The sequence below is a fragment of the Panthera leo genome, chromosome A3 (genome assembly GCF_018350215.1).
Source record: "Panthera leo isolate Ple1 chromosome A3, P.leo_Ple1_pat1.1, whole genome shotgun sequence".
NCBI classification, from domain to species: Eukaryota; Metazoa; Chordata; class Mammalia; order Carnivora; family Felidae; genus Panthera; species Panthera leo.
The window spans coordinates 75990677-76015561 of NC_056681.1; the positions used below are offsets into that span (position 1 = coordinate 75990677).

Here is a 24885-nt window from a genome sequence, read left to right on the forward strand (position 1 = left end):
AACAAAATATAGAAGTGAAGAGAAAGAGGAAAGTGAATTCAACGTTCAAACCAAGTGAAAGTTGAGGCAAAGTCTGAGTGACATGGGAGAAATGTGGCACGGCTTCCTTGAGAAACTGCATAGATGGTAAAGAAGGTAGTAATGAGAGAAAAATCCAGAATAGCAGAAAAAACAAGCTACTTTGCTAGCTGATTTTTGAATAGGAAAAAGAAATTGTTTTATTGAGTCAATAAACCAATTCCCATTTCATAATCCCTTAATTCTGTTTGGATTAAGAAACCAAACCGTGTCTCCTAGGAGCAGAATAATTTTTACAGTGTGTTAAAAAGAAATCTTGCTGTATTTTAAAAAAAAATTAAGTTTTAAACAAAGTTAGCTTATGCACCAGATTACCAGGACTCTGAGAAGCTCAAAAGTCAGGAGGAAAGAGGAGGGGTGATCTGGAGCTTGGCCATGGCTATTGTGAGGGAGGCGATTGGATCCACTCAAATGCTCCTTAAATCAAGCTTCTATTTTCTCTCTACTCTCATTTTCACTTTTGCCTTTTAATGTTGCCTGAATCTATTCCAAGTGTCCTTTGCCATGGCAACACCTGCAGGTGAAGGCCTTGCTCCTCACTGCCAGCCTCACCAGTGATGAAGAGGCAACTAATCACCGCACAAGGACAGGAGTGCAATCTCCAAGACACCCATGAACAATTTGAGTATGAGGGTGTCCCTGAAGCACCCTCTTCTCACAGGTGTTTAACCTGTTTAGCCATATACCAGGAAAAGGGAAAGTAAACGAAGACCCTTTATTTCGTTGGTGTTTTCATTTCATCATCTCCCCCAAAGCGCTGCATTATCTAAATTTGTATTAAGAGTCTCAAGGTGTCAGTTACTTCAGTGGCATGTCATAGGGTCCCAAAAGTGGAGAAGGAGCTCTCTCTCTCTCTGCTTGCCCTCCCTCTCCTACACCTCCAAGCCCATGAGGATCTAAGGCCAGCTCTAATGCTAACCCTTGCATGCCAAGTGACAATGGCCAGGGCCAAGGTGTACGACATCTCAGCCTTCTGGGCCTCTGTCAATCATTCCCCAATTCTGAAAACACTCTTATTCAGAGATGTTTTCAGTCCAATCACCTGTGCTTCTTATTCATGCCATCAGTAAACATAGAATGTTATCCACTTCTGTTTGACGTTACAGCCTTTCAAGATAGGCTCTTAAAGCACTTCATGAACCTTGTCTGGATGCCAATTATGGCCTTTCTTCCCCTTATTCCAAGGGACAAACAGGCACATAAGAGCCAAGAATCTGACCCAGTGTCTGCCTCAAATGACTCAACACCAAGGCTAGAAAGAGCTCTGAAGAGCTGGTGTTCCAACCACCCACTTACCCAGCCTGTCTTTGTTAGTTATTATTTCTACAAAGCTTTATATACCTTGGCAGGTCAAGGAGACGACATGTGGCAAAGTAGTATCGTTACTTGTTGAGACTTATTGCAAAGTGTTCAGTGTGATTTAAACTCTACGCAAACTTGCTATTTCTTTTTATTTACAAAGTTGACATATTATTCTCTAAAATTTGCAATAGATGGGGCTGACATCTGATTGGGCAAGACAATGGCAGGACTTGAGCATCGTGTAAGGCCTGCAAATCTAAACTCACAGTATAAAACCTCCATGTCTAATTGTTCTGCTCTCAAGAAGTCTCCTCTATAAGCATAGCTGTTAGTGGTATTACATTCATTCCTCCATCAAATGCCAAATCAAAACTTTCAGCAGAAGTTTTGCTTTGGAAACCTCTGGGGTTAAAGGTCAGGAAGTTAGGAGCAAGCAACCAGCAGTCATCAGTCTCATGAATCATCTAGATGGTCCAAAGAACATCTCCCATGGCCACCTACTCCTCTCCACTCTATTCTCAGTGCCCATGAAACTTGTTTTGTCAAACCTTCTCCCAGCTTTCTTAAGTAGCACATCCTCTTTGAAAGGGTGATTATAGTACCTCCTTCATAAGGTTGTTGTAAGTATCTAATGGATTAATACATTGCTTACAAAAGTTACCGGCACACAGTGATCTTTCCATAATTGCTTATTATGTAAGAAAAGGAGGAATTCAGGAGGAAGAGATAAGACAAAGAACCTTAGATAAAGATTAAATTACACACTTAAGGACACACCAACTAGTGGTATAACCAAGACAGCCATGAAAGTCTCCAAACCTCTCATTCACAGTATGACCACTGCCATATTATGCAAGTACCCAAATGAAATACAAAAACATCTACGTATGAGCTAAACACATAAACATATTCCATGTTAAAGACCACTTAAAATTTGAATTTGAAGATTTGGTTTCGTCTGTTGGATCAAGGCCGCAGCTGCAATAGCTCTCATCTTTCTGTCTCTCCTTGCTCTGCCTCACCTTTCATATCTGGAAACATGGCCTCTGGTGTGGCCATCTCTGATGGCATCATCAAAGTGTTCGATGACACGAAAGCACGTAAGTCATCAACCCCAGAGGAGGTGAAGAAGTGCAAGGTGCTGATGTTTTTCTGCCTGAATGAGGACAAGAATATCATCCTGAAGAAGGGCAAGGAGATTCTGGTAGGTGATCTGGGCCAAACTGTAGAAGACGAACCCTATGTCACCTCTGTGCAGATGCTCCAGATAAGTACTGCCACTATGCGCACTATGATGTAACCTAGGAGACCAAGGAGAACAAGAAGGAGGACCTGCTGTTTATCTTCTGGGCACCTGAGTCTGAACCCCTTAAAAGCACAGTGATCTATGCCAGCTCTAAGGACACCATCAAGAAGCTTACAGGGGTCAAGCATGAATTACAACCAAACTGCTACAACGAGGTCAAAGACCACGGTACCCTGGCAGAGTAGCTGAAGGGAAGGGGGGCAGTGCCATCATCTCCCTGGAGGGCACACCTTTGTGAGACCCCTCTGGCCTCCTGCCTAGAGCATCTGGCAGCCCCAGACCTACCTTCGGGGGACTGTAAGCCTTCCTCTTCCTGCCAGACTGGAGGGGTTGGTGGAATCCCAGCAGGGGGAGAGCAGTCCCTTCACCCCAGTTGCCAAACAGCCCCCACCTCTTGCCTCCTTCCCTGACAGTTCTGGGCTTCCCAAACTGCTTTTGATCTTCTGATTCCTCTTGGGTTAAAGTAGACCAGTTGCCCCCAGGCACCTCAGTTTTTTTGGGGGGGGATACATTTTTTAATGATACCCCAACTCTCCACTTGTTCCTCCCCTTTCCCATGCTGCCAACTTCTACCTGCAATAGTGGCTCTGTGCTTGTCTGTTTCGTTCTGTATATAAATGGAATGTTGTGGAGATGACTCCTTCCTTGGGCTGCCTGGTTCCCCTCCCTTTTTCCCCCTGGCTGCTGCCACTCATGGAAGCAGGACCAGTAAGGGCCCTTCAATTTAAACACACGCATACACACACACACAACAATAAAAAGGCTTGCTAACAGGAAAATAAAGTTTTAGTTTCTCAATTTATATACTTATGCTATCTATCTATATTTGATGTTTATTTATTTTTGAGAAACAGAGCATGAGTGGGGAAGGAGCGGAAAGAAAGAGGGAGACACAGAATCAGAAGCAGGCTCCAGGCTCTGAGCTGTCAGCACAGAGCTCAAACGCAGGGCTTGGACTCATGAACCATAAGATCATGACCTGAGCTGAAGTTGGACACTTAACCAACTGAGCCACTCAGGTGCCCCTTATGCTATGTATATTAAGTTCAAAAAAAAAAAATTAAAAATAATGAGCTTAAAATAAATATATACATATACACACATACAGAAGTTATGGTATTTCCCCAGAGCCAGTGGATCATCTTGTACTCCCCACTGAGGAGATGCCTGGTGTTTTTCACCTACAATTGTAGTTTAGTTCTCTTATATTCCTTATATAATCTCTTATATTCTCTTATATTCCTTTTAGGTTGTGACCTAGTGAAGGACAAGAACAAAGATTTGAGTAAGACTTGTAAAACTTCAGATTTAAGTGGCATTGTCTGACATTATGTGAGTAATTAATAAATACACAATGGATATTCCTCAATAGGAATGTGCCATTAGGGTGGAATGAAATAAAGTGCAGTAGCACCAGCTTTCATGGAAATCTGAGCTGATTCCAAAAGCCCCAGTTGAAATAGAAACTCATGCTTCCCTATTTCCCAGAGTTCCAACTACAGGGTCTTATACATAAAAGATGCCTATGTGAAAACGTGTTGATCTCTACATCTTAGGGGAATGTTCACATGGCAATTCTTTTTCTGCAAACTTGACAGGTAGGATTTTAGATTAAGAGATAAGATGACCAAAGTAGAAGCAGGGAATTATTTGAATGTTGCTTTATATAAGCAGAGCCCTCTGTCCAGAGCTATCAGTGCTTACATTAAAAATCGTAAGCTAGGGGTGACTGGGTGGCTCAGTCTGTTAAGCATCCAACTCTTGGTCTTGGCTCAGGGCATGATCTCGTGGTTCAAGAGTTTGAGCCTCACATCAGGCTCTGTGCTGACAGTGCGGAGCCTGCTTGAGATTCAATCTCTCCCTCTCTCTCTGCCCCTCCTATGCTCTCTCTCACTCAAAAATAAACACACTTTAAAAAAAAAAACAAACCATAAGCTAAGAAGACATCAGTCATATAGAAAAACCACAGCTAATTCCATGAAATACAACTACTTACTGTTAATATTTATCCTCTTGGAAAGAATTTAGATCCACCATTCTAGCTATGCTAACAGTGACAGATGAAAGATACAATACACAAAAGTATTTCCTTAGTAAACAGACAAGGACTAAAAAGTCTTTAACCCTAAACCACAATTTCTTTATATTTCTACAAACTAGAATTCCACCCAGCTATCTAGTATTGAAAGTTAAATATTCAATTTTTAATGTTTATTTATTTTTGAGAGAGACAGAGAGAGAGAGAGAGAGAGCATGAGCAGGGGAGGGGCAGAGAGAGAGGGAGACACAGAATCCGAAGCAGGCTCCAGGCTCCGAGCTGTCAGCACAGAGCCGGACGTGGGGCTCGAACTCACGAACTGTGGGATCATGACCTGATCCGAAGCCAGACACCTAACCGACTAAGCCACTCAGGCGCCCCCGAAAGTTAAATATTCAAAACTGGAGCTTTAGTTCAGTAATCACTTAAATTTTCATTGCAATGCCTCTTCATGGATGTAAAATGGATGGATTTCACTTTAAAAAATACTTCTTTTTTTTCTTGTAGTTTTTTTTTAACTGTAATTATTTTTGTGTCAGAAATGTAATTGTACTCCGTATTGAAAGCTAACCCAGTGGGGAAATAATTTTGCACAATTACAGAAAGTTTTAATAAAAGACTGATAAGTAAAGTTTTGAATTTTTAATGCATTCTGCAGGCGGTTGAGTGCCTTTTGCCATCTCTGTCACTTATCATTAAAGCCGTGTGAAAGGGAGGCCCACCTGTTATACTTGACTTGATTGGCAAAAGTGTACCCTGACAAATAAAAGTGAAACAGACAAAAGTCAGAGTGAAAAAAAAAAATTAACAACAGTCACAGTTTCATAGCTAATTTAACATTAATGCCTCCCCTTTACCCAGAAAAATTTCTTTGTATTTAATATTCTGTTCTTACCTACTCATTAGCCCACCATTGTGAGTGTTGAATTCCTGTATAGCACACAGCAATAATTCATTTCTATAAAAGCACATCCCATTTCCAGGGCATGCTTTTTGGCTTAATTTGAAAAAATTACCCTCGTTTGACAGAGAAAACACTTTTAAACACGCGTAACCTACACATTTATGTGCAAGTGAAATCCGAAGAGTGTAATCTATCTAAGCTTTCTGTGATGAAGGCATCATGAGAGCTATCCTGTGAGCTGCACTGAATTTGCTCCGAGGCTACAATTTGAAGTCTTCCTACTGGTAGATCATTCTAATGTTTGTTTGTTTACCCTAGACTCTGCCAAGCCCTAAACAACCCACCAAAATCTTCTTTGGTTTCTTCGGGTCAGTGTCCAGTGAGCCTGGGTTCTATCGTACTGTCCACAGCCTGAGAGGTCAGAGGGCTGTGGATCCAGTCTTGCCGTTCCACTTCACGTTGGCACGGACAGTCTCGTGGCAAACATCAAACTGTCACTTGGTTTCATGTGTCTGCTGTCTAATAAGTTTATTTTGGATCAGACCGATTCGCCAGCATATGCTCAAGATAAAATGTTCAAATGATGCAAAGTGGGATTTTCAAATTATGATCCTGAGCACTTTTTTTTTCCTTATCCACTTACATGTAATCTAAAAATAAATACCCAGGCTCCACCAGGATGTGACAACTTCAGCAAACAAAATTGAAAATAGCTGCCTTACAATAGTCTCTCCCTCCAAATGAAACAGGGGAAAATATACCTTTAGAGAAAAATACAGCGCCTGTTAAGGAACAGACGAGCTACTCACAGCAGGTTTGTGAAGAGAGGCACAAGGACATAAACAGCTCAGGATGGGTATCAAGCAAGGAAAAAAACCAGCCAGCAATCACTGTGCTGAATCCCGGAAGGGGCGCGGGGAAGTGGTCACAGGTGATTGTCATGTGTGATAATTATTATTACTGTACACCTGCTCCTCCGCACTAATTAACTTTGGATATGCAAATCAATCCTATTGCATCATGCCCCTGCTCTCCTCCCCTACAGATAAGAAGATGTTCAGCTGCTGGATTTAATTAGGATAATGAACGCCAGGCCCACGGTGGCTTGGCAGGGGAGGTGGGGGGGAAGCTGTGACTGACCTTTTCTCCCAAAACGTTGACATTTTCTAAGGCTTCTGAACACTCGAAGTCACCTCCATGGCTGGGACATTGATAGGAGCGGATTGATGAGGTGTCATTAGAGGAGAGACGCCATGGCCCCAGTGTTTGCTGGGAGAATACAGCAGGTGTTCTGACAAGGACACACACCATCACTGCTATTTGGCAAACAATTCTCTTGATTCACTAAAGTCAAGCATGCCAGCATTTCTTTATAAAAGAAAAGGCTGTTTTTCATAACTACCCAAAGGAGAGGTCATCACTAAATTGCATTTCTGAATTACTTTTCATTTCGCATCAATATATTAAAAAGGTTTCTATTATTCCTCTCCCCTCACATCCTCCTTCCCTCTGCACCCTTCCTATCCCCCTCTACCCCGCCCTGCCCAGATTTCCCGTGGCATGTAAGCTGAAAACACTACGTGAGGGTAAGTTAAAAAGGGTTAAGTTTGTTCATATTAATCCCTACAATTCCATTCCTATAATATAAGGTAAGGCAAGGGCTTCTGTGATTAAATGGAAAGAGGGCAGAGCAGCGTTTTCTTGTTTGGATATCTGGTCTGCTTGTTTATCAAAAAATTGTTTTCAATTATGTATATATATATATAAAAAGCCTTATTTGAATTTCAAATTCAAAGACATGCATACAAAATAATACCGAGGAACATAGACTGTAATACGATTCTGTTTTTCTCTCTCTCTGATCATTTACTCGGCTTTAACTTTTTAGCCATCTGTGTGTAGAGCCTTTCCTGTATTTTCCGTTCTGACAATGGAGTTTTATGTAGTAATAAAATAATACCATATTAGATCTCTCTTTTTTTTCCTACTCTCTTCTTACTGTGTTAAATTATAATAGAAGAATAACTTTAGGAAACCAGCCAATTTCACAAAGAGGTGAAATAAAAGCCCCTTGGTGTAGCTGAAAAATCAAACTGATCAGAGCCCAAGAAGGCAATGCTAGTCCCACTTCTAAAGTAAAGCAGAAAGTTTCAAAAAAAAATTAACCAGGATTTAGAGAAGAAATAATAGTGGATCATTCTATTTCTATAATCTTGATAGGTTGCACATGGCATGAGTTTTCATCTAAGAAATCAGAATTTTGTGATATGTTACTTTTTTTTTTTTACATTCAAGAGATGATCTCTTTCTTTTTCTCTGAAAAATCCCATTAATCATAGGGTATCATAAATACTGCAATATATCCAAGTGACACCACGTTGGTAGGCTAGAGATATTTAAATTGATCCTTTATCCAGTATTTAAAGAAAAAAATTAGGTAGTCAAACCACGATACTCTAAGATAATGTAGAACCTAGTCATCTAATATAAAAGAAAATAACAAGTGCAAGGAAAACTGTCTTTTTTTCCCCATGAAGCATTATAGAGTGTTGGAATTAAGTAATCAGTGTTTGTCTCTTACACCAAGATAGTTATTTGAATGCTATAGGTTACAGCTGGTTGCAACAGTCCTCTCTTCTGATCATATCCTTTCATACATAATGAGGTTTCGGCACATACTAACAGTTAACATTTGGCAAGGTACAGCTTTTGGAGATTCTACACGTGGACTATCAGCATGGAGCCAAACGTGTCATATAAAATGAGGGTGAGCTTTATACGTTTGCTTGTGTGTGAGTGTTTTCTTCCTTTTCCAGATCGGTTCCTTTGCCATTTGCTTATTAATCGCTATTCTAGACTATCTCTGCAATTACTAGTATCAGTCCTCCTCCGTCTTGCACCTTCTTTTTCTCTCACATGTTTCTCTTGAGCTTTTAACCTTCGGTCACAAGGCTCCCACAGCTGTATCGAGAACCATTTTGGGTAGCCCTGTCTCCTTCTTTCTTCCGTATCCATTTCTCTGTGAAAGCCTGTGCCACTGATTTCATTAAGAATATTCGCAAGTATGTTGGCATTTTTATTACAACCTTTGTTTGTCAATCTCAGTACTAGAGAGTAAGAGCTGAAGAACCAAGAACCTAGACTCAGCATTTGGGGGGAAGCAGTTTCTGACCATGGAGATAACAGTAGGGTATTTAAGACTCCTTCCTTCCCTGGCTACAGACAACTCCAGCCCCAGACTCCTTAGACACAGGACATCAGCTGGTTCACCTAACCAGGTGCTTGGTGCAAAAGGCAGAAAAGGTTAACACCGTCCCAGCCTCACTGCATGAAATTAAGGTAGAAATTCACATGGAGAGAAAAGATCTAATTAAATCAGAATTTAAGAAATTGGGACTCAAAAGTTTTACCAGTCACAACATTAATTTGGAAGATACATTTAAACTCCTCATTCCTCAGTCAGTTTCATCTTGCTGGCTGTGTGTCCTTGGGCAAGTTCTTTACTGGAGGTTCATCATTTCATTTATAAAATGAGGATAATAGTAGTACCCCTGCAGATTTGTAGTGAAGATTAAATGGGATAATAAGTTATATTGGTTTGCAATGCTCAGCTCTTAGTACATGTGAAAAACATTGCCAGTGTGTCCAATAACATAGTGGCAGCATGCAGAGTAGCATATATAATAGTATATATACATGTATATATAGTATATATGTGTATATATATACTATTATATATAAAATTATTATAATTATTACATATATGTATAATGGTTAAGCTAATATAGTGGTATTTCTCAGAACTGCTTATATAATGTATATATCTCATCAGGAATTATAAACATTTTTCAGTTATTTGCAAAATTAGCTGATTTTTCTGCAACCTCTATTTGAACATAGCACATATATTTCTGTTGGAATAGGAAAAATAAATGCCTACTTAAACATAAGTATCTATTTTTCTTATCAAAGAAATTATAGTAGCTAGAAAGCTGGATACAAAATAGAAAAATGGAATACTAGGACCTTATGATCTTTGCACATGTACTTTGTCTGAATTTCAGACCATATTCTTAAATTCTTCAATTGAGAACATATCTACAGAGCTCCATGAGTAGAAATATATGGGTATTCTAGACATTTTTCATATGTAACTTAAGCTCAGTAATACAACCTATTGTTTGCTTTGATTTGTATTTTCACTATCTGACCAAATAAAGCAGAAACAGATGGCTTTCCCGACTTACAATATTTTAAGCTACAAATATGTTGCCCACTTTTGAGCCTATGTAGTTAATCTGAAATCTGCCACACAATAAAATTAAACCTTCGCTATTTTAAGGTGGAGGCAGCATGGATTAAACACAGAGGCGAAGCCCCAGGCTCTCAACGTGGTTTAGCTCTGAACATACTACGTGGCCTCTTACGAATCACTTCACCTTGCCTTTGAATCTCCACTGTCTCATCCATAAGGTACGTTAGACTGTATTGGTCTGTAGTGTGCATACTAATCACCTGGGGATTTTGATCAAAGGAAGAGTCTTAACATCAGGCCTGGGGGAGGGCCAGCAATTCTACATTTCTACCAAACTTCCAGGTGACGCCAGCACTCCTGATCCACAGGCTACACTCTGAGTAGCAAAGAACTGTATAAATCCTTGGACAAACGCTGCATAATTTGGGGTTTCTGTGACAGTATTCATGAAACAGCATGTCGTGATGGCCCCAAACAGGCACCCAGCACAACCACACACATGGGTAGAGTACTTTATGGGCAGCGGTGTATTCCCAGCCTTTTAGTCACCAGAGCATTTCTGAGAGGAACCGACACTCAGAAGAGTTGAATCACTGTCTCGAGTCCTATTGCCAGAGTGTGGAAAACCCAGGATGGAGCACAGAGCCTTGTCTCCAACCAGCTGTGTTCACACACCACCGTGTCTTCCGTGGTCGCTTTTGTGTCCAAAAGGCCCCAAAATGCGTGAAGCCAAAGAAAACCTAACAACCGAATATAGCCACGTATTTATGTATTTCTTTAAAGTCACCTAAATATTGATAAAATCTAGTGGTTACCTGTTAGAGCCGATTGAAGATGTCTATTTTCTTTCACAACTTTCCATTTTTTTCTCTGCTGCATCCTATTCATCAAGTACAGAAAAGTCTCTCAGGCCAGCATGTACATTTCCAGTTTCAATTGCTACCGTACACGAGTTCTAGATCTTAAAGGCCAAAAAGCATCTATTTGACTAAAGAGCTATAAGGCAGCCATAAAAATTATGGATCACAGAAATAAGCAATTAGTGTTATCTTCAATTGCTTTATTGGCAGTATTCACTCGTTAGAATAGAGGCAGCCGTAAAACAGATTGCAACATACTGTATAACAGCATATGGGATTTTACATTATAATGCTATTCTCTGCCAAGAAGTCATATTTTCATTTGAATGCATGGAACAGATTATCACAGGGTTTCCAGCATTAGAAGTGGATGACCCTCACTTTTTTTTTTTTTTTTTGGAGTTGTTAAAAGGCAATTCCTGAGGTTATGACTAAATCAGAATAAGTACGATAGTGAACAGGCCTGTTACATGCCTGCATTCTGGGCCACTGGAAACTGGGCATGGATGGCATGGAACTATAGCAGATAATAAAGTCAATCTCTAACGTGGTGGATCGAGGGAGAAGTTGAAGGTTTGCCAGTCTTCCAAACCAGCTGGCGCCAATTCTGGAGGAAGCTGCTCACGCGCCCATCTCATCACAGCTGAAGTGCCACAAAAGACACCACGAGCACAGGGGATGGAAATAAAACAATAGGAATAATAATACGAAATAGAACAGGATCTTTAGTTAACATTGGGAGAAGTTTTCCAGACATCAACTCTGGCGTTTTACAAAATGTGTGTGAGCATGTCTAGATATGGCAGATAATGTATGCATAGACCTTCCAATCCATACACCCTGGAGCATGTTTCAACAGGCCAAGCTCTCAGGAATCATCTACAGGTCTAGAGCCTAAGAGTTTCCCCATTCCTTCGCGTGTTACATAAGTTCCAATATGGCACACCTGGAAATACAGCCAAATGCCCACTCTCCTGTTTCAAGTTGGAAAAGGAGTAGGGAAAAGTACATCGAACAGATTCTCTTTCCAAGATCAGCCTGGGATATAGCAAATGAAAGGCTTTGAAAGGCAGGATTGCTGAAAAGGAAGCTTGTGTGGTTTCAAATTAGAAGTCATATTGTTGCACTCACAGTTGATCAAATAAATATTAATCACCAAATGTATTTATGTCACTTCTCACGCAATTGCAATATATTTCAAATGTGTTTTTAAATGGTGGATAAAACACACTGGGAGGGCAAAAAAAATAAAAATAAAATAAAAATCTCCTTTTACAGAACCTCAGATACTAGGCAGCTAGAGGCATGTGTAGTAATTTACCAGAACAAAGGAATATGTTTCAATTAGTTTCTGTGTGTTTTCTGCTATTTATTCAAATATAGTAAAATCCAAACAATGTGATAGTCTTTAGAATCTATGTACAATGATATCATGTTAAAAGTAAACTTTAATCTTAGGTAATGTTTCAATGAATTAGTATATTTGCTTAAGTCATTTTTCTGTAAAAATTATCTAAAAAGTTTAATTGTAAAATAATTCTTATAATCTTTGAAAAAGATTATCCTACATGAGTACAAACACAGTCAAATGCAACCAAATAGTGCAAAACGAAGTATAAAAGAGCTGTCCCTTCCTGTATCCCTTGTTTACCTGAAGTAACGTGTTCAGTCCTCAATTTCCACATTTGTATGTTTAAGGACTCTTCCATTTCTTCATAGAAGGAATTAGTGAAAAGAATAATTAGACTAAAAATGCAAGCATTTTGCAACCCGATCCTACCCATACTATGTCCTAGACCCTGTGGCTTGTGTATATTGATATGCTGTTTATATTCTGCTTCACCCGTCATAGATTTATTTGTAAAGTTGCATCATGGCCCTAATACCTACAGCCTCCTTCCAAATTGAGCTTGAAAAAATTGTAAGGTGTTTCTCAAGTGGTTAGAGTAATTTCTAGTGAATGAATACCTTGTCTTATTTTTAGAGCAAGAAAAGTTGGTAGATTTCCAGGAGCCAAACAAGGAGGGCCCTTTACAAACTCAAAATGAAAACAGGAACCAAGACAGTGGCTAGTGTATGCTTTTAGAAAATGCATGCTGACAGACCGAGGGTGTTTCACCAATGTATAACATACAGTGAAACATCTGCCTTTTGGTTCAATACTACTTTCCTTGATAGCCCACCAATTTTCTTAATTTGGCAGCTCCGGCCTTGTGATTGAGGCGACCTTATCGTATAGAAATGTTGAGAAGCAAGCTGTTCCTCGGGTCTGTAAGGTAGCAAACTTAAGGGATTACATATTTTTTAAAGGACAATGAGTATGTGAGTGACTAGTCTGTGTATGTGTGTCTCACCGAAGAGGGTCTTGCTGAGTCCGACAACAGTGACACCAAAAGTTAATGGATAAAATGGTTTTTAACATATTTTTCTTGTTAGGCAGTAATGTTACTTAATTCAGCATCATTCAGAACAAACCAACAATGAATAATATCTTGCTATATAATGACTAGTTTTTCCCTTCCTTGCATTAAAGTAAAGCATTTAAGAAAAAAAAAAACTACAAGCATCTCAAATAGCCTCTGCTTTGCTGCAAAAATAGACTGTGATGAGAGTAACTCTTCCAATCAATTATGCAGCATGGTTTTAAGTGAGGAAAAATTTCAACATACGTATCACTTCAAAATATATACAGCATATATCTATATGTACAAACTGCGTAAATTTTGAAGGGCTACGAAGCATATATTTTGCTACACCAAAGCTCTGACTGTTAAATTGATTGCAAGAAAACTATAATTTCTTTTGCTGAAAAACTTGAGCAATATGAATCTTACTGGGATTATTTAAACTCAGTGGTGTGTGTATACATCTATATGTGTGTGGGTATAAACAACAGGATTTCTACAAATTCTCTTCAGTAGGCTCAGAAGCAACTCCTCTAACTAAAATATTGCTCTGAAATTGTCTCCTTTAAAAGTGACGATGGTAAATGAACATACTTCAAATTCCGCAGTCTATACATATGGACTCTGAACCTGTTCTGCATAGGGAGTCAATGTCATTCACTCCCTTTATATATGTGCAGGATTCATTAATGATCTCCCTTTAAGGGCACCCCTTTAAAAGAATGATCTGCCACATTAGCCAAAGCAATGTGACTTAGACTTTTACATATATATATATATATATATATATATATATATATATATATATATATTTATATATGTACATGTATTTTTTTTTTCATTTTGGCTGAATTCAAGAATGAGTCTGTAGGCTAAAAGAATTGATCTGTCACAGAGCAACAGATTGCAGTCAGAGACTGCCAACAAATCATAAGCAACAGTAGGTAATGACTAATTGTAACAGGAACAGGGGAACAGAGGGTGGGGATTGTTTCAGAAAAGGTAAATGGAAAAATGATCCTTCCCAAAAGAAATCAAACATTTTTGTTTTGATATTTGTTGTTGTTAAATCAAATAATAAGCACATCACCTTTGCTCCTCTCAATAGTTCCTAGTGATGCTGATCAATTTGACAATTTCTAACAGATCTGTGAATTTTCCATCACGGGTTGCCTTTTCTGTTCTTTTATTCCTGTTAATACTATTCTATGACACACTTTTGAGGTTTCTCAATGAATTACTATTTTAGCACACTATAGGAGCTATACAATCTAAGACTTTCAGAAAACCTTAACTATGACTTCCACTTTGTGGTGATGAATATACAACATGATCTTAAAAAAAAAAGAAAGGAAAAGGATTTATGAAGATTTACAAGGTCCAAGAAATAGAATGGCAAGAACAATCATATCCATCTTTTTTATTGATTAGAATGTTGCAATTTTTAATTATCTATTCAATCTTACTTCCTCAGATTTTCACAAAATACTTTTTTCTAATTATCAACATCCACAAACATAAATTTGTTTATGACAGAAACTTAACCTTCTAAAACTTTATGAAATTACTTGGAGCTTGAGCTGCTTCAAGAAATTAAACTCTGCACTGGGGTTCAAAAGCTTTGGGGACATTCTAGAAGTTTTGCTTCACTGCAGTGACAATTAACAAGAGTTTCTGTGTGGTTGAAACACAAGAATTTTGTGGCTCCCTCTGACTGTAGTGATTACAAAGCATATTGGGCATATTGGGTCAACTGTATTATATTTTAAAAGGTCATCTATTTTGTTTAACATTAAAATTTTAATTTCAAGCAACACAGTGCAGCAAGATTGACCATATACTAATTCCAAATGTAAAAATAATGATTTTCTTAATTGATGATATGAACTAGTTACCCCAATCTTTAGATGATACAACCTATTTTGTCTCAGTGATATTTTAATTCCTAAATCCTGTTTTCTACAACATGTTGAGCATCAGAATTCTTGTCTCTATTTAATATCTACATCAAATATTCTCTGCCTCCTCATTATTCAAAGCAGAAATAAAGGAAGCTTAGGACTTCCCTTCTTTCTTAAGTCAACATTAATAGATATCCCCAAACTAGTTTCTCAACAAACTCAACTCTTCCTCTGCTGAAGAGAGAAGAGAAGCTCCTGAATGTCAAATTAGCCATTAAAGTAGAGACACAGAAGACAGAAAGTAATGTTTGCAGAAATAAATATCAGAACCAAATTGGATGGGAGGAGGATGAAAAATAATGGTGAACAATGAACTATAGATCATTGAAGCAGCGAATATGAGAAAAGGGAAGAGAAAAGCTTAGGGCAAATGATGGCACAAGGACAGCAGGCACCTTGTAAGAGGAACAAGGAAAAATAATACTAACAGGAAACATTTAAAACTCTGACAAAGAGAAGCAAACTCCTAACAGAAACCCATGAAACACTAATAGAGAATCAGAATTATTCTCTAAATTTTAAATAAGTTTTCCATATATTCTGTCTCTATTGTGTTCTAATTCCTTAACACTAATCCAAGTGGATAGGGGTCATAGGCTTGCAAGTTCCCATTTACACATATAATTGGTCTGCACCTAAACCATTCTTTTCTTCCCAAATATCAGGATATTTTGGACAAAATAAAAACCCATAATCAACATCTTGATAACTGAAAGTCTGCTAAAGCCATTCATGTTTATCATAAAACTGTTTGAGCTTCACAATGGGTAAGCTACAGATGACTTCATGCTCCAGATTTCAACACAAGTGCATCAATCTCCCATTATCACCTATACCCTCTGCTTCCAAACACAGAGCAAGAGCCCACCCACTTGACAGTGGTCATCCACTCCGGCCAGCACTTACATTTCAGGTGGTGAAAGAGATACCGTGGTTAGGGACTGCCAGTACAAAAAGGAAAATGCCAGAGTTACAGAGAGTAGCCAGTTCACCAGATACAACAGAAACACCACCGGTACCTTTCAAGAATTAAGGAAACACCACCTGAGGAGGACTCCTTCAATCAATCATTCATTCAGTAAATGAATCATTTGTTTATTCATTCATTCAGTAAATATTCATCTAACATCTACCCACCATGTTCCTGGTACTATACAATCCTACAGCCTTGAGTCTTAACATTGTAATATCACACAGGTATTGATGCAAATAACCCAGTTCACAACAGTACCGATTATAAAACTTGAATTACCACTTTTTCCCACATTCTGATTATGCCTGGCCTTTCATGTGGGTTGTGTTCATAACTATTTGATACACTTGAGTAATTTCAGATAGATCCCCTGCTCATACAGAAGTACTTCGTTAATGGTCAAGTTACAACATAAGCTTTCATGAAACACTGTTCTCTTAAAAATATTCCCTGGAAATATTTCACCTTAATATGAATGAAACAACCCCTCTACCAGAGGAAAGAAAGGCTAGCATGAAAACATTGGAATACTGGGATACATAGAGTAAGGCACTGAGAAGGGCAGAGGGAGGCACAGCAAACCAGGCATGGCACCCCCATTTCATGATGGAGTCCAGGGTTGTCTTCACTTCGGCTCCAGGATGCGTACATTAAAATAATTCAGTTCAGAGTGAGTTGGTTATACATATTATTTGTCTTGCCCAAGTTGCAAAGTGAGATTTGCCATAATGTCATTCTGTAATTTGACATCTAACCCTTTCAATTCGTGATTTTATAGATTTCAACCAAAACGAATAATCTTTCCTTTTGTTTTTTGTTTCCAGACACCTCTAACTGTTACCAAAATACAGGGCCAGATTATGCACTATCTAGATTTACTATTATTTTTTAGGTACTTTAACCAGAAATACATATGATATTATATACAGATTAAAGTTCATTTGTACATATATACATCACATATTTGCACTATATATTAAAATCGCTATTCGTATATACACCCACAACATGTTTTCCTCCTAAAATTAACTTAAAGCGATTGTAAGAGTTTGGTCAACATCATTATTCTATGTTTTAAAATAAACAGCTAACTGATGTACTTTCTATCCATAATAACTCAACTCTGAGCACAATTTGTGGCAGATTTTGGGTAATAAGCTTAAAAATAACAAATACTTAGCAAACACCTGACTACAGTAATTATTTGATGTAAATTAAGAATTAGCACTTTAGCCAGGGTTTTTTTCCCCCGAAAATGAGCTTGTTTGTAACTGTTAGAAGTTGATCAAATAATTGTTTTTTAAAAAACGACCATTTCTTTGCAAGGCCCATGTAAAATCAAAACAAAACAAATCTCATATTTAATCACTCGAAGCCAAAATTTGTGAACTTTCCTTTGAGTTGTGTAGATTTAGAAAGGATCACACCATAACTGAGCATTTTCTGAGAAAAATTATCTAACCAACCCCCAACTGTTCCCTTTTGTCATCTCGGAATCAGAGCTGGTGATTTCTAATAACAGGGAAAAGTGGGTGATGGCCCCCGGAGTTGCCATTGAGAGTAATTCCTGCAGTATTCTTAGGTGTGCCCTCGTTTTTCCAGAGGGGACAGTGGCTCCCGAACCAGATTTTGTATGCGTGTGGTTCCTTCCAGTTTACACCACAGCATGTTTGACTTCTCTACGGGGCTGTCCTTAGCCACCGCGACCTCGGTTCCTGCAGGTGACAGTATGGCTTTCTGCTGATTTATTAAAAATCTCCCATGTTATGGCTCCCGTGTACTCTCTGGAGTGTGATCATGTGACCAGTATAATCACAATCTGTCTCCCTGCTAACATTTCTCTACTTTGGTTATTTGTTTGATAAAGTGAGGAACTTCCCTTTTGTTGCCCTTCATCAGAGCTTAATGTCTTTACTTTGGGATCAATATACTTTATGAATAATTTTATTTCCTTCTATTTTTATGGTCTTTTCTCCTCATTATCATACTGAGTTTATTAGCTGGTGCTGTCAGTATCTCTACCCTGTCATATGTTCCTGAGGTACAGTAAATATCACTTGTGTTGTAATTAATATGCACGCCCTGTGCAGTAATTAAAGTACAGACCCCTTCAACCAGCTGAGCTTCCTACACTAATTCCACCTTATCTTCATAATGAACTTATTGTAATCTGAAACTACTACTGAATATTGTTCAGTAAGGCTAGAAGAATGAAATCTAACGAGATGCAATAATATTTGTGAACATGTTAATATAAAAAATGAATTTAATTAGTCTAAATCTAATTAAATTTCCCATACAATTAAAAGCCTCCCCTTCCTTCCATTTTTTAAAATCTAACAAATGCCACATTATTGCCCTTTCAGTTCTTTCTACAAAGCAGCAGGCTGGACAAATGCCTTTTTTTCCCCTACAAGATATACACAGCAAAGCCAATAGGAACCAGAAACTGGAGAGTGACCTAGTAGGGAAACAGCTGAGTTCCTTTGAGGAACTACTATCTGAAACAGAAGAACTGCAAGATTTGGACAAATCAAAAATCTGACCTTTCTTTAAAAAAAAAAGAAAACTCAGGAAGAAGTTATCAAATTTATCAAACAATCTGTGAATCAAAAAATATGTTTTAAAAATGTCTAATACCTTATGTACATTGCAAATTACACCAAGGCACCATTCCTGTCCCCAGGGGGCTTATATTTTAATGGGAGAAAACATATTTCAATTCTTCAGATATTTATTGGGCACTTTCTGGAAATAATACAAACAATGAATGTCACAGAATTTCTAAGCAGGATACAAAAGGAAAAGTCTAGCACTAAACTCACACCTTGATAGACAGGGGAGAGAACATTTGGGGCAGGACACTAGCTGTTGCTGTACATATTCAGTTTTGCTAGAGAAAAAAGTCTGTGTAAGTTAGGAAAAAATAGACACAAAAGACTAAATCAAGATACATAATTGGCACAAAGGAGGAACATGGTGAGGAACCGCATGCACATTTAATATTACATTTACATTGTCAGGAAACATTTCAACGAGGAAAGCGGGTGCTTAGAGTGTAGAGCCATACTAGGCAGACGCTGGCAAACAAGCCCTCAAACTGGGTGAAAGGTCAGGCATGACCACAACAGTGCCAACAAATGGGATTCTTTCAAGTTGGAAAGATGCTACCAATAAGGCAGAGCCCTGCTTTTTTAATTATTCACAGTAATGCCTCGGATCTTGGAAGGAAAGAAATCATTTCCAAGATTGTGTATTACACTAAGTTAGCACAGAGCACAGAACTGAATACTGGTACAACACACACACATAGAAATACATCATCTGGAGAATTAAGAAGTGGTTTTGTGGTCAAAACACCTGTCAGTGAGGGCGTCACATTTACTCCTACCATTGTTTTCTTTAAAACTATCCCTGCTGATGAGAGATTTATAAGACACGTTACCTAATGGATCACTTGCAAGGAAGTAACCAAGTTATGTCATCCTTACAGAAGTGGAATCTAAACTCCACTACCACCTGGCATCTGTTCTGGCATTCTCAGGGCTCCCCAAGAAAATCAACATCTATTCTTCCGCTGGACTGGATACGAACTTAATTGGGAAAGAATAAAGAAGCATTTAGAGCAGCATCCATGCAATAGTCACTGTAAAATTATCAGCGGACTTGCTTTTTGATATGAGATGTCCTTTGGCAACACTGCCTAACCCCATGCCCCAACTACCACTGCTAACACCACACAAGATTCTGCCAATGCCCTGCTCCCTATTTGGTCCTGAGCCTCTAGTTTGAATTTGCATTTTTTTTCCCTTAATGCATTAAGTATACAGAAGTTTGAAAACCTAGAATCATGTCAGGCCATTCCCTAATGTAATAAAATCAAGAAAATTTAAATTGCATGTAAATTACACCAGTCAGAAGGCAAGGAGTTCTAAGTAGAAACCTTATAGTCTAGGAAGTTGTCCTAAAAAGCAAACTTCTGAGAACTCTTTGCAACAAAGAGCTTCAGTGATGAAAACAAATAATATGTTGAGATGTATTGCTAAAGCTATGCATTGCAAATCAAAGGAACTAAAATAAAGTCAGGCATTCTCTAGAAGAGTGCTCACTATATTTTAAGGAAGATTTAAATGGACTTCAAAAGGGCAGCATGGAGAAAATGGAATGATACTGATACCAAAAATAAATTACAAAGAAAATCTGGGCTGTTTTGCTGTTAAAAAATAAAAGTTAAAACATGTTGACATCTACCTGATCGCAAATATGTTAACGGTGATCCTGACTATCAGAGGAAACCTATGCCTATACAGAAGGAAATCTGACAGGAATGAACGGAGATCCTAGAAGATGCACTTAAAATTCCTAATTGAGAAAGTTTGGGTTATACCACCGAAAATCACTGAATCCAGAATGTCAACCCATTTTTAGAGAAGTCAAGACATGTGTGTACTAGTGGGTGTACTTGTGTCTGTGTCTGTATTGGGATATATGAGAAAACAAAAATTGGAGCTCAGAAAATTAAGTAATGTAAAATTTCCTTCAGTATGCTCTTCCAACATATTAAATGGAAATATAATCATTTATCTTAATTTACATTTGTTGATCTCTAAGCTTTGTGTTCAGTTCACTGTAGGACTTTAACCTAAAGCTGAAGAATAGTCTCAAATGGCAGGAAAAGTTCTAAAACTAAGCAAGTGTTGTTCATAAGTCTGTCTGCATCATTTCTGAAAATTGTTCATGTGAACGATGGGCTTGGCTTTGGAGCAAATATTTTGTGACTCATGATTTATTTTGCCTACTCAGCATAGTTTGGGAGCAATGCTAATGTTTATGAATTATCACACTAACTTGGAAATTATAGTGTAGTATTTGTAATTCATTGGGAACTTTCTTAGAAAGCAGATGTACTTATGTTTGCTCATTGGTGAGGTTAGTGACAGTCTAGGAACCAAAGTAGACGACAAATGTCAACTCTATGCAGAATTTTTGCACCTGTGATGTATGTGTGTGTGTGTGTGTGTGTGTGTGTGTGTGTGTGCGCGCGCGCGCGCGAACACACGCGTGTGTGTGTGGGGGGGGTCAATTTCAAACTTCCATTTGGTGATACACTCTCAATTCTGTAACAGCTTGCAGACAAGCTGTGTTCATAAGGGAAATGTCATTAAGAAAGGTTTCATCATGAGCCTCCTGGTATCTTCTCTAGCTCTTCTCGTCAGTTTGTGTATATACTAGACCATCAACCCCTTAACATTACACAGTTGAGACAAAAAATAAAACATGATCACTTAATGATAAATGAGGTGGGAAACAGAACATTCTAGGATGCTTACCTGAAAAACTTCCTTAAAGGGAACGATTGATGATGAAGAGAAAGTTTAAAAACTGGGAATGCTAAGCTATTCTCATTCTGTGTTTGTACTGTGTGCGTGTGTGTGTGTATTTTTGCATTTAATATATATATAATATTCTCAGGGCTCCCCAATATATAATATTAATATTTATATATTCTTTACTAATTTAATACTGCTGACATTGGTATAAAACACAAATAGCAACATTTCTCCCCCCATTCTTTCCAAATTTACTGAGGAGACTTTGCTAATGTACTTAAAACCTTTTAATGTACTAAATGTTGGAACTGTCATAATTTTCTTCTGTAGTTATGACTTCCCTTCAGTCATAAAAGCCCTAACGGTATTGTAAGATGTAAAAGCAAAACCAAAAACTCCAATTTGCCCTCCTTTTTTCTCTCCCTGGTTTAACTGAATGGGATTTGAAAATTAAATCTCACTGGTTTCCAAAACTCTACTCTCAAATTAACACAGAAGTGATTGAAGGCATTTTAAGGTACACCTGGTCAAACCATTATTTTAATGAGAAAATGACTTAGAAATTGGTAGATATAAAATATAGTTGGTTATGAACTAAGCCATGTCTCATAGTACAAATAGTTCAGGTAGATTCCATCTTGAATACTCTGATTACTCCACCTTTCTTGTACCTGGCTTCTCTTTCAAATAAAGACTAATGGCCAACTGTGGCAACTTAATCATGTATTGAGAAATGGTATAGTTAAAATCTAGAAAAATTATCCTCCTGTAAGCACTCAGCATTAAGACAGAGATTACCCGTTGGCTGTTACCTGCTTGGCCCATGTCGCCAACGTTCCCGCCAAACTGTGGGCCTGCATCCTGAGCTCTGGTGGGCTGCCATGCCCGCAGCCGGCCTCCAGCGCCGTTCAGCTGGCCCCATCACCAGGGGTCAAAACCTGGCCCAGGAGCCATCACGGTGAGGTTTGCTGCCGACCTGCAGTGAGGACGGCAATGTGTTCTGGGATGTCTCCAGCCGTGGTGCTGTGGCTGCTCTGCAAGCTAAGCACAACTGGCCTCTTCCAGGCAGATCGCAAGCATGCCAACAGTGTGGCCCATTGGCCCAGCATACACACCAACAGGCTTCACAAGACGACGGGCCACCATTCTGCAAGATGGGCTTCTTAGACATCCACAGTCACTATCCCAGGCTGGGCGCGGAAAAAGTGGCACCCTAAAAGAACACAGCCCAGATGGTGGTGGTGGGCACTGCAGGCTAGGTGCTGATGCTGGAACTAACGATGTGCCGTTGGAACAGGTGGTCAGCATGGCCAGCATGGACCTCCTCTGAGACCGCCAGGGCTTCACATGGAAGGGCTACGAGGGGCTGAGCTCTCACCCTCCCGTTTCTGGTCCCATGTGCTGGTTCAGTGCCTGCCTCCAGCTGCCGTCACGTCCGTCATGCTCCACCTGGGAGCCATGTAGCCTTTGGCACCAGTCATGGCTATGGTCTCTTCAACCTCCAGTGCAAGAGCCCTGTGCTGGCCACGCGTACCCTTCACCCCAAAAAAGCTCCAGGCCATGAAGGGGCTGTGCTCCAAGCGAAATAGCGCCAGTCTTTCCTGCGCATCCATGAATTCAAAAGAGCTGCGTCTCAGACGAGAAACGGCAGCTACTGCTAACAGCAAGTTGCAGGAGGCCCACACGCAGAACAGGCCTGCCCCCGGGACTTGGTGATGACGCCGCTGCAGTCCCCATCAAGCCCTGCTGGCTGACCACTCCCTCTCCGGCACCATGCGCTGCCTCTACTTCGCTGACACGTTCCTTGGATATGCAGCGCACCACCGACCTCCGCTTGGCACAGATTTCCGGCTCCATGTTTACCTGCGCAATGCGGGTGCGCGCTGCGAGGACCGCCGGAGAGGTGGGAGGAGGAGGGAAGGAGGTGCAACTAACGCACACGCTGGTGGTGGCTTCGCTGTGCCTGACATGCGCGATCGATCGCGCACAGCCGGCGCCCTGAGTGGCCTAGCGGGATTCCGCGCAGGCACCTGACTTGAAGGGGGATCATGCCCCACACACTGCACGTGCGGAGCAGTTCAGGGTGTTCACAATGCCGACGGTGAGTGCCAAGATCAAGTTCAAACTGATGACAAGGCTGTCTCCTGCACAAAATGGCACTGGTTTTGTTTGCCAGTGTGGCCTGTAAGGACTGTGCTAAGACCTGCCTGGCCTGCCTCACCAACCTAAGTGGAATCTAGTTCTTCTCTATGCATGGCCTGTGACCCCAGAACCACTATTCCTGCATCCGGAAGGAGAACATAAGTGTCATCTCCTCCTGTGTGTTCACATGCAAGAGTCAGGGCTTTTACCTGATGTTCCCAGTTGGAATTTGAAAGCTTTTCCTTAAGTGCTCAGAACATCCCAGAGCTGCTCAGCTCTCTGGACATTAGCAAGCGGCCCAATGCAGCCCATGCCAGCTACAGGTTCCCAGACTCACCCAAGCTGAGCCAGGCCAAAGGGACCCTGAGCATCATGCTGGCCCCATGAAGCTGTGATGGGAGTCCTGGTACTGTCTGCAGGGAGGGAGCTGACACCCCAGAAACATCAAGAGGCCATACTCTTGTGCATGTCCATGAACTCCGCCACCACACTGTGCCTACGCCACACTGGACACAACAGGAGATGAAAAGACATGAAAAATGTTCTGGGCTCCTCAGAGGAATCTGAAAAGAATCTGAGGAACCTAGTGTTAAGACAAGGCTCAAGCCTGAACCACCTTGATCGAATGAGGAAGATCAGAACCACCGGCCCACCATGAGACTGCTGGAAGCTGGGATCCAGCATCCCTGGCTCCTGCCTAGCCCTTCACATGGACCTACACCTGCTAGTCTGTGGGCTCCCGTGGGACCTGCCCACCCTGACTTCAGGGTGTGGACTCAGGACTGCCCAAAGCCTCTGGGGCAGATTCAGACTGACCCCTTTTACAGGCAGTGAGTACCCTGGAGGCCCGGTGCCACGGGGAGAGGAAAGCTGGGGCTGGCAGCCCATGCCACCTCCTACTCTACACATGCTTCTTCCCACCTCCCTTTGCAAAGAATATTTCTCTAATGCCTGTGCTAGGCAGGACAGTCATTTCTAAAACTATTTTGATGCTTGCTCCTGAGCCAGCTCCCTCCCACACACAGCCTGTGCATGAATGCACCCGTGTGTGTACATATATGTGACTGGGAGTGCCGCAGGGCATGCAGGTCCAGAACCCCGTAGGGGGTGGGGGTGGCTCACCAAGATGGGTTTCCCTGTAGATTGTACCTTGGGTTTTTTTTTTCCTCTTATTGTGTTAAAATTAGAGTTTTAATGTTAAAAATACAGCTTTTTTGACATTGAAAATGAAAGCATAGGGGCGCCTGGGTGGTTGAATTGGTAAAGCAGCGGCTTCAGCTCAGGTCATGACCTCGTGGTTTGTGAGTTTGAGCCCTGTGTCAGGCTCTGTG

At 40.1% G+C, this 24885-nt stretch overlaps 2 pseudogenes; both read left to right on the top strand.

Annotated features, from left to right (window-relative positions):
* The first annotated feature begins 2419 nt into the window (after positions 1-2419).
* Positions 2420-2924, top strand: LOC122215036 (annotated as a pseudogene).
* Positions 2925-15872: 12948 nt separating this feature from the next.
* On the top strand, positions 15873-24212 carry LOC122215233 (annotated as a pseudogene).
* The last annotated feature ends 673 nt before the right edge of the window (positions 24213-24885 follow it).